The following is a 7639-nucleotide window of genomic DNA, read 5'->3' as shown; positions in this document are numbered from 1 at the left end:
CTCATTTCCCCTCCCCCCACCTTGTATCAGTCAAATCCCTCGAACTCAGCACAGCCTTCCTAACATGCAATCTTCTTCCTGACCTCTCCGCCCCCACCCCACTCCGGCCTATCACCCTCACCTTGACCTCCTTCCACCTATCGCATTTCCAACGCCCCTCCCCCAAGTCCCTCCTCCCTACCTTTTATCTTAGCCTGCTGGACGCATTTTTCTCATTCCTGAAGAAGGGCTTGTGCCCGAAATGTCGATTCTCCTGTTCCTTGGATGCTGCCTGACCTGCTGCACTTTTCCAGCAACACATTTTCAGCTCATGCTCATCTAGATCCCTACATTTTTCAGCTTTAATAAAAAGGCTTTTCATCTCAACCCATTGAACCTGGAAGCTGTCCTCCAGCATGTACCAGACTGTTGTGTTTCTGCATTTTACAGATTGAAATTCTATTCTTACCTTGGACAGTCCATTAACTAACTCCTCAAGGAGCTTTAGGTGCCCTTAATTGATGGCAAACTGAATCTTGCAAGTATTGCCTTTCCTTTGAAAATTATATCAAAAGTGGCAGGCTGCAGCTCTGCACTTTGGGAATGTGATTTTCAAATTGCCCCTACAGCATCTCCCACCTCTACTGTCAATTGAAAATCAAGCTATGCTATAAACACTAAAAAATGCTGGCGATGCTTTGCCAGGTTACACAGCACTTTTGTAAAGAGGAATGGAGCACATCTGGTCAATGAGCTTCTTCGGTGCTGGAAGGTACTATGGGATAAGTAATTTCAGGCAGTTTGGTATATCTTCGACAATTTATAATCACAATTGAGGAACAAATTTAAGAAAATCTTAATGATTCACAGAAAGAAAACTAAAATAACAATTAATTTATAAATTATTAAAATGCCCCAATAAACATTTTGGAAAACACAATCAAATCTTTTGAAAAACAAAAACAGAGCAGATTGTGTCTATATTCAATTTAGAAAAATAGGAAGTGATCTTCATGAAATATGAAGGACATAAAGGTTGTAGCATTTCGAGGAGTGTTAGAGATTGATGTTGTGAGGATGATTTTCCTTTGTGGGAATCTGAAACCACAGGGCACAGTGTTGTCCTATAGTAGGACTAACAGAGCAGCAAATATAACTCTGAGCCAGTCTCAGCTGTGTTAATCCATTTCAGCATTTTATTCCTCTTTATTACTCCATTGAAGGATCTCCTTCCTGCAAATCCTTCATGCACTGACAGATATACTGTGTGTTCCCAGCATTTTCTAGTTATGTAATAATTAGAATCCCTACAGTATGGAAGCATGCCGTTTGGCCCATTAAATCCACACTGACCCTCTCAAGAACAGTCCACACTGATGCTCCTACATCCATGTAGCCCAGCATTTCTCATTGCCTATCCACCTAGCTTGCACATCTTTGGACTGCAGAAAGAAACCGGAGCACCCAGAGGAAACCCACGGACACAGGGACAATGTGCAAGTTCCAGACAGACAGTCTCCTGATGGTGGAATCAAACACATATCCCTGGTGATGTGAGGCAGCCGTGTTAACCATTGAGCCACTGTGCTGCCCCACCAAGGTCTAAATTTCACCTCAGTGGAAGCATCCTGTCCAGATTAACCTGTCAGGCCCCTCAGAATGCTGCAATGTTTTTTCCCTTTATGTTTCATTAACATCACTTCCCATTTTCTAAACCTGAGTTTAGGCACAATCTGCTCAGTCTTTCTTTTTCGAAAGATTTTTATTCTGTTTTCCAAAATGTTTATTGAATTATTTTAACAAGGAACTATCAACATGAATTATTATTTTAGTAATTACTTTGTGAATGAACTTAAATTGTTTAAATTCCTATCTCAAAGATACATTGTACAGAGCCACTAATCAGCCTCAGGCTCTCTCTTTGAGGTCTATTGTATAGGATGTGCCTCTACATTTTTAAAAAAGGTGTTTCTTCTTTTGTCATTCTCAATTTTCATTGTATTTGTCGAAATGCTTTTATTATGTTTTCCAAAAGGTTTCCATGCGCTTCCAGAATGCATTTTGATACAGAAAAAAGGACCAGTTGCATAACACTTACACATATACACACTGGAGGACCAACTGTACTTTTACAGAAACACAGAATCCCTTACAGTGTGCAGGCAGACCATTCAGCCTAATGAGTCCACACGGATCCTCCAAAGACCATTCCACACAGACCCAGACCTGCTCTATCCTATCCCTGTAACCCTGCATTTCCCATGGTTATTCTAATTAGCCTGCACATCCTAGACACTGTGAACAATTTAGCATGGAGAAATTGAGGATTGCAGATACTGGAGATCAGAGTTGAGAGTGTAGTGCTGGAAAAGCACAGCAGGTCAGGCAGCATCCATGGAGCAGGAGAATCGCGTTTCGGGCATAAGCTCTTCATCAGGAATTTAGCATGGCCAATCCACCTAATCTGCACATCTTTGGACTATGGGCAGAAACACACACAGATACTGGGAGAATGTGCAAACTGTACACAGACAATTATCTGAGGGTGGAATTGAATGCAGGTCCCTAGTGAAGTGAGGCAGCAGTGCTAACTCCTGAGTTACTCCATAGTCTGGTAAAACAAAAGCTTTCATTTTTATAGCAAAGATCACAACTTCAGAATACCCAAAGTCAATTAATTTCTTTAAAAAGACAAAAGGCAGCCCTTCGTGGTGTGGGTTTGCCTCCAACATGATGTTTTACCTGATGCAGCAATTTTTATGTAATCCCCATAACATAAGAAGCTATGTGTACATATTGTGGTATTGGAATATCCATCAGAAATTTATTGAGACTAACTATTGTGCTCAAATAATACATTCCTCAGACACATAGATTTCTGGGTTAATATTAAGCAATTGGGTTACAACACAGAAACAGGCTTCCTGTAGAGTGTGATCTGAGGTAAGAGCAGTTTGAGACCTTTATACACTTAGGTTGCATGCTCTGATAGAGTTCTCTTTAAATGACTAACATGCTTTTGCTCCTCAGAGATGCTGATAGCCCTGTTTTGCATGTTCAGCATTTCTGGTCTGATAATTTCAAAATGTCATTATGGATTTTAGATTAGGCTTTTTTTTCTTAGGTTAGAGACATGTGTTTATCTTCATTTCTGTTAATTCACTAGCCAAGCATTTAGAAATCATTGTGGTTTAACAATTCAAGAACCATGCAATTTGTCAAGAGACAATTGCAAGCTGGATGGTAGTGATATGATTTGATTTCAATGGATGAGGAATGAGGGCATCAGCAAATCATTTACTATTGCCCACTTAATGGTACCAACGAAAGGCAAATTTCAACACCCAAAATTGTGAACTTGTCGGTACACTTGGCCAAAAGCAAGAGATGTAAACAGTTTCTAAGGGTTTAAAGCTCCAATTCAGCAACATGTTCATCCTGAGACCAGGCGAAAGCTTCAGCTTCCATCCAGTAGAAAAAAAAATTCAAACTGACACTCCAGTGTAGTCCTGAGGAACAGCTTCACTGTTCAAGGTCCTGAAAGGCTGCGAGTTTAGATGATAACCATCCCACGGCATGACTTGACAAGGAAGTGCGTTCTCCTTGTGTCCCTACCTCACATGTAACATCATCAGAAACAGACACACTTGATCATACATCACTTCTGGGATTGTCTTAAGTACAAAATGGCTTTTGGGTTTATTTACATTACAACACTTTTGTTTTATAGTTCATTGAATGTCAGCAGCTTTTGATCTTTTTTTTAGGAAATTGGGTAAATTTGTACTTGTTTGTGAAGGTATAACTGTCCCAAAGGACAAAACTAAGTTTGTGACAAGTGATAATGGTGCCAAGACACAAATATCTACTTAACCAGGTTCTCTCCAATCTGTCACAGATTCAACCGTCAGTGACAGTATTATTAGGCATGATCATGACATCCACAGTTGTTGTGAAGTCGCTTAGACTCAGCACGGAAATAGACCCTTCAGTCCAACCAGTCCATGCTGAACATAATCCCAAACTAACCTAGTCCTACCTGCTTGCTCCAGGAACAAATCCCTCTAAACCTTTCCTAATCATGAAATTATCCAAATATCTTTTAAATGTTGTAATTGTATCTGCATCCACCACTTCCTCAGGAAGTTCAGTCCACATGCAAACCACTCTCTGGGTAAAACATTTGAGCATGTCTTTTTTAAACCTATCTTCTTTCAACTTAAAAATGTGTCTCCTTGTCTTGAAATCCCCCATTCTAGGAAAAAGACCACCATCATTAACTCTATGACCTCTCATTATTTTATAAACTTCTATCAGGTCACCTCTCAACCTCCTACACTCCACTGAAAAAGTGCCAACCTATTCAGCCTTTCTTTATAACTCAAACCTTCCATACCTAGTAACGTCCTGGTACATCTCTTCTGAACCATCTCCAGCTAATAATATCTTTCCTGTGAATGGGTGACCAGAACTGGACACAATATTCCAGAAGAGGTCTCATCAATGTCCTGTAAAACCTCAATATGTCTTCTCAATTCCCACAATCAAGAACTGAGCAATGAAGACAAGCATGCCAAATAACTTTTTACCCACCCGGTTTGTAAGAAATGCAATCTTCACAGAATTATTTACCTGCACCCCTAGGTCCTTCTGTTCTACAACATTATGCAAGGCCCTACAATTAATTGTATAAGCCTTCCATTGTTTGTTGTATCAAAATGCAATATCTCACATTTATCCAGATTGAACTCAGTCTGCCATTTTTCAGCCCATTGTCCCATTTGATCAAGATTCCTTTGTAATCTTAGTAAACCTTATTAACGGTCTACTGTGCCACCAATTTTGGTGTCATCTGCGAACTTACTAACCATGCCTTCTATATTCTCATCCAAATCATTTATATAAAAATGACAAACAAAAGAGGACCCACTTCTTTACATTGAGAATGAATTGTCTGGCATGACCATTATGATAGATTAGATTCAACTGAGAAACCTGTAACTTTGGCACTCTACCCTTACCATAAAACCAGGAGATCAACCCTGGTTCAAAGAATGCAGGAAGACAGCACCAGACATGTCAAAAACTCAGGTGTCACCATGATGAAATTACAAGGTAAAGGACTATTTGCATTCCAAACAGGGGAAGCAGCATGCAATAGATAAGGTAAAGCAATCTCACAACCAATACATCTATTGAAGCTCTGCCACATCCAGTCATGAACTGTGATTGACAAACAAACAACTAACAAGAGGAGACTGCTCTACAAATAATGCCATCCTCAATGATGAAACAGCCTAGCCTCTCAGCACAAAAGTCAAGAATGATGTACAGTAGTTGTATCTGTCTTCAGTTAAATTGATAATTAATCTCAGCCATCTCCTGAGATCCCCAGCATCACAGATGCCAATCTTTAACCAATTTGATTCACTATGTGATACCAAAAAATGCAGAAGGTGCTGGATACTGCAGACGCTGTGGGCTCACACAACAATCTGGGCATAGTACTAAAGACATTGTCCTTAAAAATAGCCATGCTCCAATCAAATTGTTGCAGTGGAAATTTGCCTCAGCATGTCCTGTCCAAAATAAACAGGACATATCCAACCCAGTCAATTACCATCCCATCAGTCTACTCTCAGTCATCAATAATGGAAGGCGATAGTGTTATCAAGCAGCATTTGCTCTGCAATATCCTGCTTACTGGCAATTAGTTTGGGCTCTGCTAAACCACTTAGCTCCTGTCTTAATTAAATTGTTGGTCTGTCTATGGAGAAAAGAGCTGAACTCCAGCGATGTGGTGAGAGTGACTGCTTTTGACAATAAGGCTACATTTGACCAAGTATGGCATCAAGTCACTTTAGCAAAACTGGGAGCAATGGAAATCGGGATGAAAAGTCTCCCCTGGTTTGAATCATACCTGGCACAAGGTGTTTGTAGTTGTTGTGGGTCATCACAGGAGGGGTTTCTCAGGGTAGCTTTTTTCTAAATGAACGTGTTCAGAGATATTATTGCACACGTCTGGAGCAGGTGGGACTTGAATCTGGTCTCTTGGCTCAGAGGTAGGGACACTACAACTGCACGACAACAACCCTAAACAGTTTCTCAGGGTAGTGTCACAGATACAACCATTTTCAACTGCTTCATCAGTCACGTTCCCTCCATCATAAGGTCAGAAGTGGGAACATTTAATTGTGTTTGCATAATGTTCAGTACTATTTCCAATGCCTCAAATACTGAACCAGTAAGAACTGGACAATATCCAGGCTTGGGCTGAGAATTGGTAAGTAACATTTGTGTCATTTAAGTTACAAGTAATGTCTATATAATACATGGGAAAATCCAACCATCACCACTTGACATCCAATGACATTCCCATCACTGAATCTTCACTTATTAATACTGTGGGGATTACACCTGACCAGAAACTGAACTGGACCAGCCACATCAACATTGTGGCCACAACACCAGATCAGAGGCAAAGAATTCTGCAGTAATGCATCTCCTGTTTTCCCAGTGCCTGCCTCTCCATCATCTATTTACAAGACACAATTTGGGAATTTGTTGGAATACAGTTCATTTGCCTGGCTGAGTGGAGATCTCATAACATTCAAGAAACTCAACACCGTCCAGGTCAAAGTAGTCTGCTTAATCAGCACCCCATCCACCACCTTCAACATTCACTCTCTTGATCTATGAGACAGCAGTAACAGTGCACCATCCAAAAAATGCATTTCTGATAAATGGACAAGAAACGTTAACTTTGCTTTCAGACTTGCTGAGTTTTTTTCCCAGCAATTTGTTTGTTTCTGACTCCCAGCAACCGCAGGTTTTTTTTAAAAATTCACCAAGGTTTCTTAGAAAGCACGTTCCAAACCTGTGTCCTCTCCCAACCAGGAAGGCAAGGGCAGCAGATACGTGAGGACTGTCAGTTCCCCTCCAAGTCACACAGCATCCTGACTTGAAACTCTGCCAGCTCACTGTGGCTGAATCAAAATCAGAAAGGAGCCCAGTGGCACCATTCTAACGGGGCGGTCAGTGACAATCCAGTCTTGGTGACTGGGGCCCCAGCACGCAGTGCCTATTATAAGGACACAAGCGCGCCTCCTGACGGCAATTTCCAATTCTGTTCATCAGCCCAACAGAGTGACTGGAAAGTCAGTTTCATCCTGTCACTTCCAGCAATCCGAATGCTAACGCTGAATTTTTGTGACTAGCACGCGGTTTAAAATGTGGAATGTTAAAACTGCTTGCTCCGCTGTGTGATATCCCTTGCGCGTTTCTCTGAAATATAGTTTGGCATTTTACAGATACTAACTAAAGCAAAAACAAAACCCGAGGAGACAACCTTTCTCCGAGTGATGTGATTCTAAAATCACTTGTTGAACGAGCTTCTCAGAGGGGAAATCAATCATTTGAAAAGAAAAGTCGGATTTCAGCCGAAAACACGTTCAAAACAGATTATTGGTCTGTCATTTTTATCTTGTGCAGTTACCCAGATCGTACAAGGGACGGGGAATGACAGGCGCCTCAAACTTGCCCACGAACAACGAAAGAAGCCAAGTACTGAAGGGGTGAATGGGAGGAGGGAGTGAGCAAGGAAAACTGCAGCCTGAGGATAGGAGAGGGCAGGCTGGGGGGAGGAGGCTGTGTGGACCTG

Source organism: Chiloscyllium plagiosum, unplaced genomic scaffold (genome assembly GCF_037043375.1).
Source record: "Chiloscyllium plagiosum isolate Xiang-an unplaced genomic scaffold, Cpla_swu_hap1 HiC_scaffold_2, whole genome shotgun sequence".
NCBI classification, from domain to species: Eukaryota; Metazoa; Chordata; class Chondrichthyes; order Orectolobiformes; family Hemiscylliidae; genus Chiloscyllium; species Chiloscyllium plagiosum.
Note: the sequence above shows the minus strand (reverse complement) of the source record.